Source organism: Humulus lupulus, chromosome 1, assembly GCF_963169125.1.
Source record: "Humulus lupulus chromosome 1, drHumLupu1.1, whole genome shotgun sequence".
Lineage (NCBI taxonomy): Eukaryota > Viridiplantae > Streptophyta > Magnoliopsida > Rosales > Cannabaceae > Humulus > Humulus lupulus.
The window spans coordinates 28199903-28219576 of record NC_084793.1 but is presented as its reverse complement, the minus strand read 5'-3'; positions in this window follow the sequence as shown (position 1 = coordinate 28219576).

The following is a 19674-nucleotide window of genomic DNA, read 5'->3' as shown; positions in this document are numbered from 1 at the left end:
TTTAAATGTTAAGTGTGATGAATTGTTTTATTTAAGTGTTGTTATTTTTATTTGGATAATTATTTGTTTTATTTGATTGTTTATTATTTTATTTAATTGTTAGAATTGTTTGGTTAATTAATTTAATAAGTGAATAATTGTGTAACATGTTTATTTTACTATTAGTGTTACATTTTAATTAAGTGTGACAATTGAGGTAATTATGTGAGCTATGGTGGAATGCACTAAGGTGCATGATAGATAGTAATGCACCCTAGTGATTTAGTGTGTGCTAGTGCATGGTAGCATGGTGCACATGTGTAGATTTTTCTACACATTTTATACTTCCTTATTTTAGATTTTAATTGGGTTAATTTATTTATAAAAAAAAAAAAGGAAAAAAAGAAAAGGGAAGGAGAGTGTTGGGCGTGTGACCTAGTGGGAAAGGAAGGATTTCCTTAAAATGATAAAAATAAAAAATTGAAGACCATAATTATTTTGGGGATAGGCATGATCATTTTGTTCCTTTATATCTTTTTAAAAAAAAGAGAAATTAAGAGAAAATAAATGGGAAATGGAAACTTACCTTATTGTGTTAGGGGAGACTTTATGGGAGGATTTTTGATAAAAGGGTTATGAAAGGAGAGAAGAGCCATTGCTCTTGTGTGTGGCTGCCGTGACCTAGAGAGAGAGAGAGAGAGAGAGAGTGGCGTGTAGAGAGAGAGAGAGAGAGAGGAAGAAAGAAAGAAAGGAAGAAGGAAGGAGAAGGTGAGGAGGAACCCCTCCTAGAGTATGTCTTCTTGTTTTCTCTTTTGCATAATCTCTTTATTTGATAATATGTTATTGATTGTGTTATTTTTTTTTTGTGTGTTTGGGTTCTTCCTTCTCCTCATGGTGGTTTTCCAATAAAAAACCCTAGGCTTGAACAAGGGTGTGGAGTTTGGGTATTGATCTTTTGTGTTCTTGATTTTACAATCAAGAGAGGTAATGGTCTTTTCTTAGCCCTTATATTTGTTTTTGGTGGGTTGTCTATGAGGTTTTGTTAATAATGCTAATGGTTGATTTTGGTAGGATTGATGTATAGGATTTGGATATTGTGAGAGTATGATTTGTGTTAAAGGGTTGTGATGTTGATTTTGCTATGCATAAAAAAATTGTGATAATCTATGAGTGCATGTTGGTGATTTCGGCCTAGGTACACCCAATGGTGTTCTTGATATGTTGTGTGATTTACAATATATTAGATCCAGGTTTTAGGACCTATGTTATATGGGTAAGAGAATAAGTGGCAATCTTGATATTTTGATCATGAAATTTTGTTAGATGCATGTTATATTTTGAATGATTAAATTATAAGATGCATGAAAATAATGATAGAAACATGTTAGGTTAATATAAGGCATATGTGAATATGGTGCTTATAAATTACTATATGTTATTTTATTGATAGTGTTTTGTTGGTTTTCATGGAATTGCAACAAATGTTTTTTTTTAAAAGGATTCATGTGAATATGTTAGTGATATTAGAATCATGCATATTATAAGAGTATAATGAGATTTTAAGCATGTATGATTTTATGTAATTTTTGAGACAAAAGTTGAGTTTTATAAAGAATTAAACTTGCTGTTTTTTGTAAATAATTGGGTAAAAGTTGATAAAAAGATGAGTTGCATGCATAAATAATGTTCTTGATGAATATGTTAATTTTTATGAAATTAAAAGAGGATTTTAAGTCTCATGTTATGATATTTTAGTCAATTAATTTCCTACAGAATTTTTATTGAATTTTGGGAAAATATGGGTTTATAAACTTGAATATGGTGATTTTTAATGATAATAATAGTTGCTGGAATTTTGTAATAAAATATGAAGTAAGTTTTACTAAAAATGAATTTGATTAATTTTTGGAATAAATTATTTTTCCTAAGTTATGGTAATATTGAAAAAAAATGATATTTTAATGGTATGAATGCATATTTTGATAAGTAATGATTTTTCATTTATTTTGATTAAGAAAGATATTTAGACTCTATTTATTTGTGATTTTTGAATAAGATAAATGGTGGCTGAAAGTTTGTTTTAAAAAGGTTAACAATTGTTATTAAATTGTCACATATGGATTTTTGCTACATAAAAACTAAGTCTTAAGTAATTTAAATCAAAATGTATTATTCCACACTTAAAATATATTTTTCACATCATTTTTGTAACACAATGATAAAATATATTTTTCTAAAGAAACATATTAAAATAGGTATTTTAATTAAATCCAAGCTTGTTGGGTAATTCTTGGTAAATTAATATTTATTTAATGAAAATGTCACATATTTTATTTTGAGCTAAAATAAAATAAATTTATAAAATAAAATAAATTTATAAAATAAAATAAAGTTTTGAGAAATTTAATCAACTTAGAAATTTTAAGAAAAATAAAGCATGTAATATGTCTATTGATTTTAAAATAATAAAAGAAATGTAGAATTATCGTTTTTGAAAACGTCTTTATTACGCAATGTTCCCACGTATGCATGTTACATGCAAACCCACTTTTACGTCCAAAATCATGATTATTATTCAACTATGTGATTTTTATAAAACAATCATGTTAGTAAAATGGGTAGAATGAGCATTATTCTTTTTGGCGATAATTGCATGTTTAATGTAACTGTTATCATGAGTGCATGACCCATGCACACATGAGTTGTATGGAAGGGCAAAATAGTAATTTTATGAACCTAAGAAACATTATTTTGATTATGATATAGGCTCGTTGAAAGATTGTGAAATTCTTAGCTTGGACCTGAGGTAAGGAAGTTAGATAGATTCTATGATTTTATGCTATGAATGGTAAGGTTGTTATATGAATGAACTGTTATGAAATTATGAATGCCATAATGTGATGATATGTTGAATGTGATATGTGTATGGATGTTAGATACATCAAACAGATTTCGATGTCAGATACATCGAACGAGTTACTAAGGACATTGAGACGTAGCTCACATCAAACAGATTACGATGTTAGATACATCAAACAGATTTCGATGTCAGATACATCGAACGAGTTACTAAGGACATTGAGACGTGACTCCTAGGGCGGACGCGCCGAGGTTATTCAAGGACCAGTGATCTCCTGTTTACCTCATAGGGTGACATGGACAACTAGCGTTCCATGCTCATCATGTATGCTGTATGTTTGTGATATGATGATATGTCACATTTATGTTATGATATGATGATATGTTACGTTATGTTATGATATGATGATCTGTTACGTTATGTTATGATATGATGATATGTACGATTATGTTATGATATGTTACGATTACGTTATGACGTACCATGATGTCTTAGATGAATGTTAGTGTTTGGTTTTTGTTGTTTTCTTACTTGCTTATTTGTTTGTACTTCCTTACTGGGCTTTTAGCTCACCCCCCCTTACTTTCCTTCCAGGTAGCAAATAGGTTTTCTCTATGGCACGCGTGGTGACGTGAGGAGTTCTTTCATCATGGGGTGTATGGCATGGGGCAATCCTATGGACGATAAAACGATCAACGTAGAACGCCATTTAAATTATGTTTTGTTTTTAAGAGACTTTCTTAAATTATCAGTGGGACTCTGTTATTTAAATTATTTGGTTTTCTTTGAACTTTGCATAAAAACCTATGTTTTATTTTAAACTTATGGCGCCAACTTGCATGATTTTAAATAAGTCCCCCTGAGACTTTAATAATGGATGGTATTCTTTTATAAACTATGTTATGCGAATGTTTTGTAAGTATTAGTCTAGGACGTTCTTTACAGTTCAGGTCTAGTAAATGTTTGAGCATCAGTAGGGAGTCCTTTTGGGGTTGATTGAGTGTTTTATTTGAACTTGATTGTGCAAAAGGTTTCCATAGGCAAAAAAAGAGGCTCTGAGTATGATTGAAGGAATTGACTGTTTGTTTTCTTTAAGTTTTGATATTTTTTTCCTTTAACAAAAGCATTAAGACACTTTGGAACTTCTTTTTGTGCAGGTTATGTTGAAGATGAAGAGTAGGCACGTTGTTGGGACCATCACAAAAAAGAAAGAAAGTAAGTTTTACTGCTTTTGTCTTTCACTAATAATTTTTATGAAGCAGAAATGGAGGTGGGTCTACTTCCATTTGGGGATTTGTGAAAATCTAAAGTGGATTATTAAATCTTAAAAGGAACAAACTTATATGAAAAAAAGTTCACGTTGCTTATATGAAAAAAGGGTTCCTACAATTCATTTTCTGATTCGTTTTAGGGGTTTTCTACATAGCCACTAGATTGTTTGTTTCTGATTTATCTTTATTAATGATTTTTATGTGTGGCTGTTGCTATATATATATGTTAATTTTTTTTTGTATGTTACTATATTTTTTGTGTAATATTTTTTGTGTATAAATGTTATATTAAATATTAATGTGCTACTTTTCATAGGGAAGTATAAGTTTTAAATATTTTTTATTTTCTATTTTAATGGCTGCAGGGATTTTTTAATAAAATTATGTTAGATTTTAACAATCCCAAGCTGTAGATCTAAGTATTTTATTTAAGCATTGTTAGCATTATTTGTTCGAGTATTATTATATTGATAGTTAATCTAATGAATCCTAAAATTTATTGATGCTTGTAGGTTTTCTTTGTAGTTCTCTCTATCTACTATTTTATTGTTTTACTATTTTATATTTAGTGTTTGGTTATTAGTTTTAACATTTATTAGCATAGCAATAATGGTTTTATTTCTCTATTTACTATTTGACTGTGTTACTATTTCACTAATTTCATAAACTAAAAATTTCTACAATATTTTTACTCACATAGCATTATATAGTAATTAATAACCAAATTTGTATAGGATTAATAGAGTAAATCATAACTGAATTTGTATAAGATGCTACCTTGTGTTTTGATGAAGTTGAATTACTCTTGTGTGTCTAAATATCTTGGAACTTGCGTAGATTGACCACCTGATTTTATAAAAAAATGGTTAGTAAATTGTAGAGTCCAAGAATGTTTACTTAGTTAGCTAGCTAGTAGTAGTTGTAGTATTTTAGATTTCGTGAATTTTGGTTCAAACTGGGACTTAGTTGGAAACTCCTAGCAATAGATATGGATTTTATAAGTTTAACCTATAGTTTAAGAATATTAATTATAACATAAGGTTTGATTAATATTGCTGGTCCTAGGTGTATTATTTATTATAACCTAAGGTTTAGATGAAGCCAATAAGAATATGGCACTTGTCATAAGCATGATTATTAAAGAATTATTATTTTAATGATAAAATAAGGAAATATAAGACTTAGTCTTCACCAGAAACTGTTAGGGTCGTAGTTTGACCCAGTCAAAGTAGTTATCAAACCTTAATTTTTGCTGAAAAAGTGCAATTACGTGTTTAAAATAATCATGTATGTCGATATATCGCAGCATTAGAGCCGATATATCGCCTGACGATGAATACGGAAAACACGTTGACGTTGCACGATTGTACGAACGGAGACTCGGGACTAGAGGGCAGCCGATATATCGCCACATAGGGGCGATATATCGCCTATATTATTATTATTATTATTATTTTTAATTTTAAAAACCAACTTTGACTCCTTAGACCTACCTCTGATAGTTTTGACCGAGTCTTCAGCCTCTGATTGACGAATATTTAATTATCTTCAATTAAATTCATTATTTTTATTCAAAGCCAAAAAGAAGATTTTTATTCCTAGAACTCTATAAATAGGACTTAGAACCCAGCTCTTTCACTTACTCTTCAGCTGTGATCAGACTCCAAGGTGCTAGTGAGACCATAAGAGTGATAAACACTTGGGTTAGGAAAAAGCTTTACAATTCTTAAGCTTTATGAAACACTTGGGAAGTGAGGATTAGAGTATTTTGGTATTGGAGTTAGGCCAATCCATAAGGTCAACAAAGGTACCCTTATTCTTAAGTTCAATTCTATTTGATTCCTTAGTTTCTTTAGTTTTCATTTAGGTTCTAACTTTTGTTATGGTTATGTGGTTGGGTTTTTAAGTTCTTTGAACTTAAGGTGTCTTTTTGGTAAGTTTTCTCTTGGTGGTTTATTTCTATTCTTTTCATCTCTTTCTTTTAAGAAATACTCACTATTCTTATTATTGGTTTAGGAGTGTTCCAAGTCCCGCATTTGTTCTCATATCCCGGTTTTGGTAAGGAAAATAGGATAGATCTTGTATGTTTGTATGATATGTTATGCTTATATGTTATGATTATGAATAATATGTTATGATAAGTTTATGTTTTAATATGTTATGTTATGATTCACCCTACCTCAAATATTAGACAGAGGACCTAGATGGGTTATCATACACTACATGTGATCTAACCTACCTCAAATATTAGACAGAGGATGTAGATGGTTTATCACATGTCATAATGGTCATTAATAGTATAGTCCTATATGGTATACGTTTTTATAGTCATATGTTTATAGTATACGTTATGATATTTTTATAGTATCTATTTATGATATAATTTTATGTATATAATTTATGTTGTTAGTAGTTTTCCTTGCTGGGCATTAGACTCACTCATTTTCTTTTAGTGTGATGCAGGAAAATAGATGCAAAGGCGGAAAGATTCTTGGAAGCTTGGTGTGTGTATGGAGGTGAATGGAATGGGTGGGCTGCATGTCGATTCGTGGACAACATTTTTTTGTTTTAGTCTCTTTAAATTACGTTTTTATGTATTTTTCCGCATTTAGCTTTGTAAACAATTTTATTTAAAGTTATGTTTTATTTTAAAACAATGAGCTCATTTATGTATTACAAATATTATTTTTTAAAGTTTTCAATAAAGTTATGAATTTTCTTATGTATGTTCTCTCCAAAGTCGTAGTTATGTCTAGTAGGTTTAATGACATAAGTCTCATAGATAGTTGGGTCGTTACATAAATCTATCATGTATGTACATAAAGAAGAATTTGATACTTAATTTTGCGTGCATAAAGAAAAATTTTGATACTTAATTTATTAATGATTTTTATGTGTGGCTATTACTATATTTATATGTTAAATTATTTTTTGTATGTTGCTATATTTTTTGTGTATAAAGGTTATATTAAATATTAATGTGCTACTTTTCATAGGGAAGTATAAGTTTTAAATATTTTTTGTTTTCTTTTTTAATGGCTGCAGGGATTTTTATGTAAAATTATGTTAGATTTTAACAATCCCAAGCTGTAGATCTAAGTATTTTATTTAAGCATTGTTAGCATTATTTGTTTGAGTATTATTATATTGATAGTTAATCTAATCAATCTTAAAATCTTATTGAATCTTATTGATACTTGTAGGTTTTCTTTGTAGTTCTCTCTATCTAATATTTTATTGTTTTACTATTTTATATTTAGTGTTTGGTTATTAGTTTTAACATTTATTAGCATAGAAATTAATGGTTTTATTTATCTATTTACTATTTGATTGTGTTACTATTTCACTAATTTCATAAACTAAAAATATCTACAATATTTTTACTCACATAGCATAATATAGTAATTAATAACTGAATTTGTATAAGATTAATGGAGTAAATCAGAACTGAATTTGTATATGATGCTACCTTGTGTTTTGATTAAGTTGAATTACTTTTGTGTGTCTATTTACCTTGTAACTTTCGTAGATTGACCATCTGATTTTATAAAAAATGATTAGTAAATCTATCATGTATGTACATAAAGAAGAATTTGATACTTAATTTTGTGTAGATAAAAAAATGATTTATCTTGATTATGTTTTCTAGTTGAACTCTAAGCCTACAATGTAAATTTGATATTTTTAATGAAAAGATCTCAACAAAATTGATTAAACACACTACAATTATATAAACTGATGTTTTTTTTCAAAAAAAAAAAAAAATTAAGTACTGAATTTGTATAGAATTAATAGAGTAAATGATAACTGAATTTGTATAAGAAGATGCTACCTTGTGTTTTGTTGAATTTGAATTACTTTTGTGTGTCTATTCACCTTGGAACTTTGTGTAGATTGACCACCTCATCTTTAGAAAAAAATGGTTAGTAATTTTATGATGTGTTTTTATAAAAAATTTGAGACGTAATTATATGAGAAAAAATGGTTAGTAAGTCAATGATGAATGATTATAAAGAATTTGAGACTTAATTTTGTGTCTATAAGATAGATATAGTAAATCATAACTGAATTGTATGAGATGCTACCTTGTGTTTTGTTGAACTTGAATTACTTTTGTGTGTCGATTTACCTTGGAACTTGCGTAGATTGATAAATTGATTTGATAAAAAATGGTTAGTAAATCTATGAAGAATGTACATAAAGAAGAATTTGATACTTAATTTTGTGTGGATAAAAAAATAATTTACATTGATTATGTTTTCTGATTGAACTCTAAGCCTACAATGTACTTAGAATGGATACTGTTTTGGAGAGAAGGTCGATTGATATGTAACTCTTATATAAGAGTACTATTAAATTAGATATTATTTTAAAAAAATTAAACTTGATATTTTTATGATAAGATCTCAAAAAAATTGATTAAACACACTATGACTATATAAACTGACGTTTTTTTTAAATAAAAAAATCAAGTTTTAAATTCCAAATAAAAATATCAAGTTCAAGATTTTTCTTAATTTGTTAATAGATGTTTATCCCGTTAACTAAAATAATATTGTTAACAGATATTTTATCACGTTAACCAAAAAAATAGTGTTAAAATAAATTTAGCACGTTATTCCAAAATATTGCGTACACGTTTATCATATTTTTTTTATTTAATTAAAATAAAATTGTTAAAGTTAACGTGAATTTACTAAAATCTATTAAAATTGACAGGATTTTAAAATAACTCTGTTATTCGAAATTTGCCAAAATAGCGTTAAAAGAAATTTAGCACGTTGATCAAGCACGATACGTACACGTTAATCATGTTTTTTTATTCAATTAAAATAAAACTGTTAAAGTTAACGTCAGTTTACTTAATTCCGTTAAAATTGACAAAATTTTAAAAAACTCCGTTAAAACCAAGAATTACCGTTATCTACACACTTTTTATATAGAAGAGATATTCTAAACCTTCACTATAACTCTCATATTTTCTTCTACACTATTTTCTTCTTCTTCTTCTTCTTCTTCTTCTCCTCACTAAACTCATTCAATTACAATTTTCATAATACAATATGTTGACGGTGAGAACTCGTCAACTAAGTTAAGTTGGAAAAAATTGCAAGATAAAGATTAGCAATAGTAAAGCCTTAGAAATTTTAGTGTAAACTCCAAGAACAATTGCAGAAGAACAATGGTGAAATCAGTTTGTATTCAATATGGTGCACTTGCTACAGTAAATTTTCCAACCCCCCCTTCAGGTGGGGTTAAAGTTCATTTTATAGGGGGCTCTAATGGCCCTGGGTACATGGTGGTCCAGAAGGTACACGAGTACACTAACAGGAGAGTGGCTCGAGGGGTAGTGGTGTCAGCTTTGGTACATGGTCAAAGTTCGTGGGAGCACCTCAGCTTTTGTACCCGGTCATGACTCCACTACTTGTCTTGTACGGGTGTCAGAGACGTGGTGGTGGCGTAGCCACTCCTCGTACTATTCCCAACCGCCACTACTTGTCGAGTACGGGTGTCAGGCCCGTCCCCTGATCCTAGCAGGCACGTACGTACCCCTTTAGAGGTACCCTGTCATACTCTTTTTGTCTCTTGTGGGCCACCTTGAACACTGGCATCACGCACGCAGGGCCTTGGGACGAGATCCATTGGGGCGAGGTCTCCTTATATGCGTAGCTCTTTGTGAGAGGCCTTCACGGGATGCTGAGGGGGTGACACGGCCTTGCAGCTGGGCACGGTCGAGGGGCCTTGTACAGCCGAGGCGGCATGCCCTCGTGTGGCCTCGGTAGACTAGCGCGCGGACGCGAGGGACCTTGCATGGCCGAGGCGGCATGGCCTCGCGTGGCCTCGGTAGACTGGTGCGAGGGGCCTCGCATGGCCTCGTGTGGCCTCGGTAGACTGGCGCGCGGACACGGCCTCGCGCCTGGGCGTGGCCGAGCGAGACGGGGGCCTCGCGCCTGGACGTGGCCGAGCGAGACGGGAGCCTCGAACCTGGGCATGGCCGAGCGAGACGGGGGCCTCGCACCTTGGCGTGGTTGAGCGAGACAGGGGCCTCGCGCCTGGGCGTGGCCGAGCGAGACGGGGGCCCGAGCGTCTTGCTGCTCAGACACTCATTTGGGCCTTTATTTAGGCCTTTATGGGACCTTAGCGCGTGTCTTGGATCTTTTACGGGCGTGGAATATTGAGCATCCACACTTGCCCCCTAGTCTAGGAGAGGACCTTTAGGTGCTCTTGTAGACTATTCTCCTTGATTCTTATAAATAGGCCTTCATGCATGGCTCATTATTTTCACCTTACTTCTTTGGCTTAGTGGTTTTGAGAATCTTTCCCCTTCCAAGAGGTAAGGGGTTCAATCCCCCACTCCTTCATTTTTGCCATAGTTTCCTTCATTTTTTTTTATCTCATCATCATTTTTTTTTTTACATATGAGCTCATTTTTTGGTGTGTCTATTTGGAGGCTAACACATCATTTTGGTCTATTTTTGCAGACGCGTATATTCGACCATTTGGTGCTTTTGGCCCTCGACCTCCTTTCGACCTCGACAACGCTCCATCTTATCTGCTTGAGGTATATTTTCTTTTTCCCTCACGTTCATTGGGTCCAAATTAGCATTACTCGGGATGGGATACCTTGGCCTGAGCTTGTAGTGAGTTTGACCATTTGCATGCCCCTCTTTTTTATACCCTGTAGTGGGCCATTTAGGACGTTTGCATCTAGAGATATTAAGCCTATTCCTTTGTGTTTTGTAGCCATCCCCTCATTTATACGTGAACCCCTTTTCGCTTTCAGGATGAGGTCTCATGGCCAGTGACGGCCCGTCCGACATACCTCCGGGAGTTGAGTTTATTGACCTATCCTCAGACTCAGAGTCCCTTGAGGAAAACCCTTACCAGGACTATGACTCCTTAAGGCAGGCCCGTATCCGCCATCTTGAGTACATGGCTAAACTTAGGCGTAAAATTTGGGTGGTGGAGAGCGAAATTGACTCGGTGGCGAGAGGAGACGGAGCACCTGTCCCCCCAGACTTTAGTGACCGTGTAGCGAGCCTTAGGGTGACCCTCTTAGAGTTGCAGAGAGAGTTGGAGTTTATGGAGGGACACCTTCCGCCTGAGCCCTCCAGTCCATCCTCGCCTGATGACTGTCATGGGGCTGCCTCCGCTTCTCCTCAGCCCCTAGTCTCGGTTTTTCCTAGCTCAGCACTTCCGCAGTCTCTCCCTCGGTGGAAGACTCTTGCTAGGAAGAAAAAATGGAGGGTCAAGTGTTCTTTCTCTTCCTCACATTTTTATTTTGATTTTGCAGATATGCCGAGGGCACGACGACAGGTGGCTTCCAATGAACCGGACGATGCTCCTTTACTGGCAACCGAACTGGTGTCGCGTGTGTCCGAAAATAAACTGAGGGACATCGTGGATAACTATCGCATCCCTCCGGAGTACGCGTTATATGCTCCTCAGGAGACATGCCGGGCTGATAGTCCTAGGCCCGACTTCGTGGCCCTCAGCGAGCACATCCTGAAGGCGGGTGGTACCATCCCGTTACACCCGTTCTTTGTTGCGGTCCTCAACTACTTCGATCTTGCCACGCTTCAGCTGGCTCCCAATGGCTGGCTGACTTTAAGCTGCCTTTTCGTTGCATTTACGAAGCTGTTTAAACGCGCTCCTACGGCGACAGAGGTGCACTTCCTCTACAACTTCATGCCCCTTCCCAAGTCCAAGGACTTTTACTATTTACAAAAAGCCAACAACGAGGCCTCTTTGATAGAGGGCTCGGTGTCCAACCCGGGGTCCTGTAAGCAGGACTTTTTCTTCGTGGAAGGCCCTCTCTCGGTTCACGAGGACTTCCGGGCCACTCTCAGTAAGCACCCTGAGCATCACTTTCTCTCTTTTACTTTCTTACAACTTATTGTTTCACGACTTACGTTCATATCGACCATGGTGTGTATTATGCAGAGCAATTCGCCGAACCCACAGTTGTCGGGTCAGAAGCGAGAGACATGAGAACGTTCCTCAGCGCTGACCCCGCTATGAAAAAGGCGGTGTGCCTATTCACCGTGAAGAATCTGAACCACCATCAATTGTCCCTTGTCTCGGACCCCAAGTTGATGTGGACCATCGCTGGGTCCACGAAGATGAAGGGGGCCTTGGCCGAGCCTTGCCCAGATGAGGATGAGGAAGAACCGGAGGAAGCCCCCCTTGATCGCGGGGGATCTCACCAGCTGCCTCCATCTCCTGGGGGATGCCCTCCATGTGCCTCCTATGATCCGGACATAGCCCCTCATTCTTAAGACTAGCAGACTGTTCCGGGGTGTTATGTTTACCCTAGCCCCGAGGGCTACGACGCCTTCACTCAGGCTCCTCTCGACCCTGGACCATCAGGGACTTATTTCGCTGACCTTCTGGAGCCTCCCTCTGATCTACCAGATCCTTAGTTTTCCACTGTCACCGCGTCCCCTCCCGTTTCGAAGAGCGGGTCATCTGTCCTCATCCAGCCAGGTGCCCCTGGTGCGGATGGGGAGCCCTGGGTGACTCGGATGGCGACGTCTTACGGGCAGCGATACATCCAACTTGCCTCGAGCCTCCCCGTATCTGACTGGAACGGTCTTAGGAATGTTTCTCAGTCGGACCTTGGGGAAACCCTAAGGCGCACCATGACTTGGGTGAGTTCCCGCACCTCGCGTCGGCCCTATTATGTATAGGTGTTCATGCATATATTTTTTGTTTTTGTCACTTATTGTTGCTATTGTTAACTTTCTTGTGCAGGCCTATACTGTGGCTCTACGGTTTGCCGACTCGGCTGGCCATCTCTCCGCGTCGTGCACAGAGAGGGACCGTCTCGCAGCACAGGCTCAGGAGCTTGAGAGAGATCTTAATGAAACCAAGGACAAGTTGTCAAGGGTTCGGACCAAACTTGCCAACTCGTTAATAAAGAGGAAGAAAGTGGTTGCCAAGGCCTTGGAGCTGCAGGACAAGATTACCAAGCTAGAGAGCGAGCTCCAGGGTGCCCAGGCTACCGTGGCTGCTGCTCAGGCGAGGGTCTCCTCCCTAGAGATTGATCTTGAAGATGCTAGAGCTGAGGTTGCTGCGTCGCAGGAGAGGGTTGCCTCTTTAGAAGCGGAGAGGGCGACTACCGAGCATAGGTCTATAGAGCACGCCCTCTATGGCGTATGGAGGCAGGACCCCAATTTTGACTTCTCCTCCTTTGGCGAGTATGCCGTGACCCGGGCGGATGGGTGGAGCGCCCGGGGCAGGAGGCCCTGAGGTTGCTATTTCATTACCTCTGCCAGCCCATAGTAGATGTATGCTCGCTTGAGTCATTGTAATATTATCGTTCTTGTTGTTTTTCTTTTGTAACTCTTGTATTGTCTTCAAAACTTTCTTTTTCAATGTATATATACATGTGTTGCTATTTATCTCTTATTCTACTGCATTTGAGGTCCTTTTGAGCCTGTATGATGGGGTTTGGTTGGTTCCCCACTTTTATTTACCAGGCTGGAGGTCCTTTGGAGCCCATGTGAAAGGGTTCACTGGGACCTCTTTTGGTGCCTCTTGATTACTTTTATAAGGATATTTTGATCCCTTGGGTCCTAGCTATCCTTTTATATATTCTTGCGCGCGCTTATTATTTTTTTGCGAGAAGCGTCCTTCTCGTCGTTATTCATAGTACTATTTTTGCAAGGGTCTCTTTTAGGACCCTTTTTGGCTAGACGGCTTGGTGTCCGCTTGTAACGCCCTACTACCTTAGAGCCGTTACTAAGTGAGTTTTAAACATGCATTTAACTCGCTAATCGAGGTTTTTAGGTCAAAAGTGTAATTAAATCATAAACAGTGAAATAAACTTTGAAAATAATTCCATTTACTATAAATCGTTGAGAGTTTGACACTTGGGATCCCAAGATACTGTTTATAAATATTTACAATATATAATTTACAAGTTTGAGTCGACTAGACGACAAAATCTAAGTTTTAATACAATCATCTCCCAAAACCACTGGCCGTGGCAGCTAGGCAGGCCAAACATGTACACGCCGCTTCACGCTCTCCGTACTCATGGTTGGTTGACTATCCTCTTGCCCTTACCTGCACCACAGAGCACCCGTGAGCCAAAGCCCAGCAAGAAAACCCTCACAAACAGTTAACATATGCATAACAAACACTTAGCATATAACCAGGCCACCAATAGGCTAAACACTTACGGCCATGCCGTCCCAGGCGCTTTACCAGGCCCTGGGTTCGCGGTCCACACCATGAGGATATCCTAGGTATCCTTTAGGGTCTCACCCTGGCAACTCGCACTCTACGTGCTTAACGCTGCTCCCGGCCCCTTGCCGTACTTGGCCTTGCACTCAACGTGCCAAACGCCGTTCCCTGCCCTTTGCCGTTCCTGGCCCCTGCCGACCTCGGCCTGCGCCTTTCCCGGCTCTCGCCGAATGTTTACGTAATCGTATTCACAGCATAACAAACATATAATGAATACTAACAAATTCAATCAAAGGGCTACGCCCTACAATTCAAACATATTGGGCTTAGCCCTGCATACAAGCTCTATGGGAACAGTGGTTTTCTTACCTGTATCCCGAGCTTTCTGATGCACCAAGGCCACGAGCACGGTCCTCTAACCCGAGCCTCTCCGGAGACCTAGTCACAACACATATAAAACATCCTTTAATACTAACCAATCCAAAACCACTTCCCGGGACCAATCCCACACTCTCGGAATCCCCAAATTCCTAAAACAATTCATCAGAAACATCCCCCGAACCCCCGGAGCAAAAGCTCAAAATTGCAAAATTCCTTGTTCTGAAAATAGCCTAGCGCCACGGTGCTGCCCTAGAGGGCCGCAACGCCCAGCAAGTCAGAGAGCACTCCCCCTTCCCAGAATCAGCCTTGCGCCGCGGCGCTCGTTCGCGAGCCCAGAATTTTGGGTTTTCTCTTGCATTTTCCCCGAGCCAAAACACTCCCAAATCCACCCCAAAGCATACCTACGTCCCAAATTCAATTCAAAACCCCACATAGACCATCTAAAAACTCATAAACATCAACAATAAACCCAAACACACAATCAAATCCCCAATTCACCAATTGGCTTGAAACTTCATGAAACTTAAACTAACAAACCAGAAACTTGATTCACAGCAGCTAATACATAACAGAGATGCATAAAACCCTTACCTCAAGTAGAAATTTGCCCCTGAGTCTTCTCCAAGTCCAGCTCCAAGCGAATCCCCCTTATTCCCAAACTGAATCTAAGCAAGCTTCATCCCCAAGAATCCACCAAACAGCCACGCATCAACTTTCAATTTTCATACTAACACTCTAAGAAAATCAAGCTTAGAAACTTAACAAAACAGAGATAAATCCTTACCTTAGAAAAATCTTGGTTTATGATCAAGTTTAATTTCCTCCAACCACTTGATTCTCCTCCTAGGTCTCTCAAGTTTCAGCTCCCTTCTTCCTTTCCTTTCTTTCTAGTTTTCTCCTCAAACTTTCAACCAAAACAAAATATACCTAAGTGTTAAAACATGAATGACTTCTCTTCTCAGCTGAACTTATCTAAATCCTTGCCAAAAGACCATCTTACCCTTCCATCTAATTCCTCTTCCAACTAAACCTCAAGGGCACTCTTGTCCTTTCACTTATATTACAATTCTACCATTTCCATCTAAACTTGTTACTCTCAGTAGTTACTAATGGTTACTCAAGTTACCTAACCCCCAATAACCATTAACCACAAATTCTCAACTCAACTCACGAAATTCCCCAAAGTACCCCTAGGCTCCTCCCGAGCCGGGTGTGAAATCCCGTTGTGACTTTTGAGTTATCTAGCTCTCTAGGACCGTCTCGGCACGTGCATGACATTATTATCACCACACTCATGTGGTACAAATCACATAATACAATTATCACTTTTATGCCCTCAACGGGCTAAAATTAATAATTTACCCCTAACACGCGAACGGGGCCCACATGCATATTTATACCACCTAAACATGCATTCTAATCACATATTCATTTAAATTCATATATTAGCATATTAATTCACTTATTGCCCTCCAGGCACGCTAATCAAGGTCCTAAACCTCATTAGCAACTTGGGGTGTTACACCGCTCTAGACTTATTATTGTCGTTACCATATGTTTTTTTGTAAGTCCCTATGGCCTCCTTGATGTTCACAAGGGTAGCTAATCCTTGTGATCCCAGGGGATGCCTTGTAAGGACTTCGCTTAAGGCCCTGATATAGGGGGTCCCTCTGGGATCCCCCGTTAAAGGGTTCGTTTTAGGGTCATGGTCCCTTTTGGGTCCTCCTGATGGAGGTTCCTTATTGGGATTCTCCCCTTTGTTGTGTGCTTTATCTTCACGGGCAAGGTCCCTTTTGGGTCCTCCTGATGGAGGTTCCTTATTGGGATTCTCCCCTTTGTTGTGTGCTCTATCTTCACGGGCCACTATTGCCCCCCAAGTGTCTGGTGAAGTTTACTTCGGCAGGCACTTTGATTGATGCTCACGTAAAGTAAAAAAAAAGTGGGGTGTGAAGGTGTAACTAGTTTCATTCATAGAATTCCGGCTACAGCGATACATATAAGATTCTCATAGGAAATAAAAAAAAAACTTACACCTACTCAGGAGGTTAGCTAAGTAACCTCTTTGATTCTTCTCTACCATACTAAGATAACATGCAACACTTTTGAAAACCTATCCTTTTAGCACTGGGCATGGGCGCCTTACTGGTAGTACTTCCTAAGGTGCTCCACGTTCCATGCTCGAGGTATGATGGTGTCGTCCATGCGCGCCAGCTTATAAGTGTTTGGGGGTATGCACTGAGCAACCTGGTAGGGCCCCTCCCAGTTCGCCCCAAGCACTCCTGCCCCTAGGTCTCGCGTGTTGGGGAGTACCTTCCTTAGCACCAGGTCGCCAACTCTGAAAGTTCTCTCTTGTACCCTCGAGTTATAGTACCTTGCTGCGCGCTGTTGGTATACCGCCACCCTCATTTGTGCTTTTTCCCTTCTCTCTTCTAGCATGTCCAAGCTCTCAGCCAAAGCTACGCGGTTGGCCTCGTCTCCATACGCCTGTACCCTGAAGGAACTCACCTGCATCTCCACTGGGAGGACGGCCTCGCACCCATATGCTAAGGAGAATGGAGACTCTTTAGTGGTCATGCGAGGGGTAGTTCTGTAGGCCCATAGCACATTCGACAGCTCTTCCACCCAGGCTCCTTTCATCTTTTCTAACTTGGTTTTCAGGTTCTTTTTGAGAACTTTGTTAATGGCCTCCACTTGCCCATTGGCCTGTGGGTGTACTACTGCTGAAAAACTTCTCTTTATCCCCCTTCCCCTACAATATTCCTCAAAGGCTCCCCCCTTAAACTGGGTGCCGTTGTCAGAAATAATTTTGTAGGGCACTCCGTATCTACAGACAATGAATTTGTTGACGAATGAGGTGATGTGTTTGGCAGTTATCTTCACGAGTGGCTTCGCTTCAACCCACTTGGTGAAATAGTCTATAGCTACTACTATGTACTTCACCCCTCCCTTACCCGCAGGAAGGGGGCCGATCAAGTCTATCCCCCAGATAGCGAAGGGCCAGGGGCTGGTCAGGCTAGTTAGCTCATTTGGGGGCCTTCGAGTGTAGTTAGCGTGTTTCTGGAATTTGTCGCATTTCTTGGCAAAGTCGCTTGCATCTTTTTCCATTGAGGGCCAGTAGTACCCTTGTCTTATGGCCTTCCTAGCCGTTGATGGTCCGCTCTCATGGTTACCACACTCTCCTTCATGTATCTCATGCAGTACCTTTAACACCTCCTCCTTCTCTACACATCGCAGAAGTGGCATTGAGAACCCTCTCTTGTATAGAACCCCATCTATTAAGGTGTATCTGGCTGGCTTATACACCAACCTTCGGGCCTCTTTCTTGTCCACAAGCAAGGTTCCTTCCTCCAAGTATCTTTTAATCGGCTCCGCCCACGACTCCTTTGGGACACCAATCATATGTATGTCCGCGCTTACGATGCTGGGTTTGGGTAAGTACTCCACGAGTACCGACTCCAAGGTATCCCCATCCTTGGTGGAAGCCAGCTTCGCGAGTGCATCAGCATGGGAATTCCTTTCTCTAGGGATCTGATCTATGCTATATGCTACTAACCGTCCCAGATAGCCTTTCACCCTTTCCAAGTAGGCTGCCATCTTGGATCCCCTCGCCTGATATTCCCCCTTTACCTGGTATACCACCAACTGAGAGTCGCTAAAAATATGAAGGCGCGTCACTTTTAGCTCCTGGGCTAAACGCAAGCCAGCCAGGAGCGCCTCGTACTCCGCCTCGTTATTGGAGGCCTCAAACCCGAACCGGATCGCGCAATACATCTTGTGTCCCTCGGGTCCTGTCATCATGATACCTGCTCCAGATCCTCCTTCATTGGACGCCCCGTCCACATGCAGACTCCATTCCTCAAGATCCCCTCGTTCTTCCTCTATGACAGGCTGCTCCCCTTCTTCACTTCTTCCTCCATTCAGCTGACGGGTGAACTCCACTATAAAGTCTGCCAGCACCTGTCCATTGATGGAAGCTCTTGGGGTATACATGATATCGAATTGACTCAACTCGATCGACCATTTCATCAGCCTCCCTGAGGTCTCAGGTTTATGCAAGACCTGCCTTAAAGTACTATCCGTGAGAACTTCAATTTCGTGCGCATGGAAGTAGGGCCTCAACTTCCTCAAGGCCACAACTAATGCATAGGCCAACTTTTCAATCTCTGGGTACCGGTTCTCCACGTCCACCAAACACTTGCTGATATAGTACACGGGTTGTTGTTGCTTCTTCTCCCCTTTAACCAAGGCTGTGCTTATGGCATGTTCAGACACTGCCAAGTATAGGTATAGCTTTTCGCCTTTCTCAGGTTTCGCCAACAGGGGTGGCTTCCCCAAGTGCTCCTTCAGTTTGATAAATGCCTCTTCACATTCCTCATCCCAAGCGAACTTTTTGCTCCCTTTGAGGATGTTAAAGAAGGGGAGGCACTTATCGGTTGACCTTGAAATAAATCTATTAAGGGCCGCCACCCTTCCCGTTAAGCATTGCACTTCCTTCTTGTTCTTAGGCGGGCTCATCTCTATCAGGGCCTTTATCTTATCAGGATTGGCCTCGATGCCTTTGGAATTGACCATGAAGCCCAAGAATTTTCCTGAGGATACACCGAAGGTGCACTTGACGGGATTCAACTTCATTCGGTACTTCCTAAGTGTGTCAAACATCTCACCAAGGTCCTTGTTGAGCTCTGTTGCATTCTTGATCTTTACTAACATATCATCAACATACACCTCCATGTTCCTTCCTATCTGGTTAGCGAACATCTTATTGACCAACCTTTGATAGGTGGCACCCGCGTTCTTCAACCCGAAGGGCATCACCTTGTAACAGTAGAGCCCTTTATTCGTAATGAATGATGTATGCTCTTCATCTGCTGGGTTCATTGGAATCTGGTTGTACTCCGAGTAGGCGTCCATGAAGCTTAGCAATTCATGTCCTGCCGTCGCGTCTACTAATTGATCTATCCTTGGGAGCGTCCTTAGGACAAGCCTTATTCA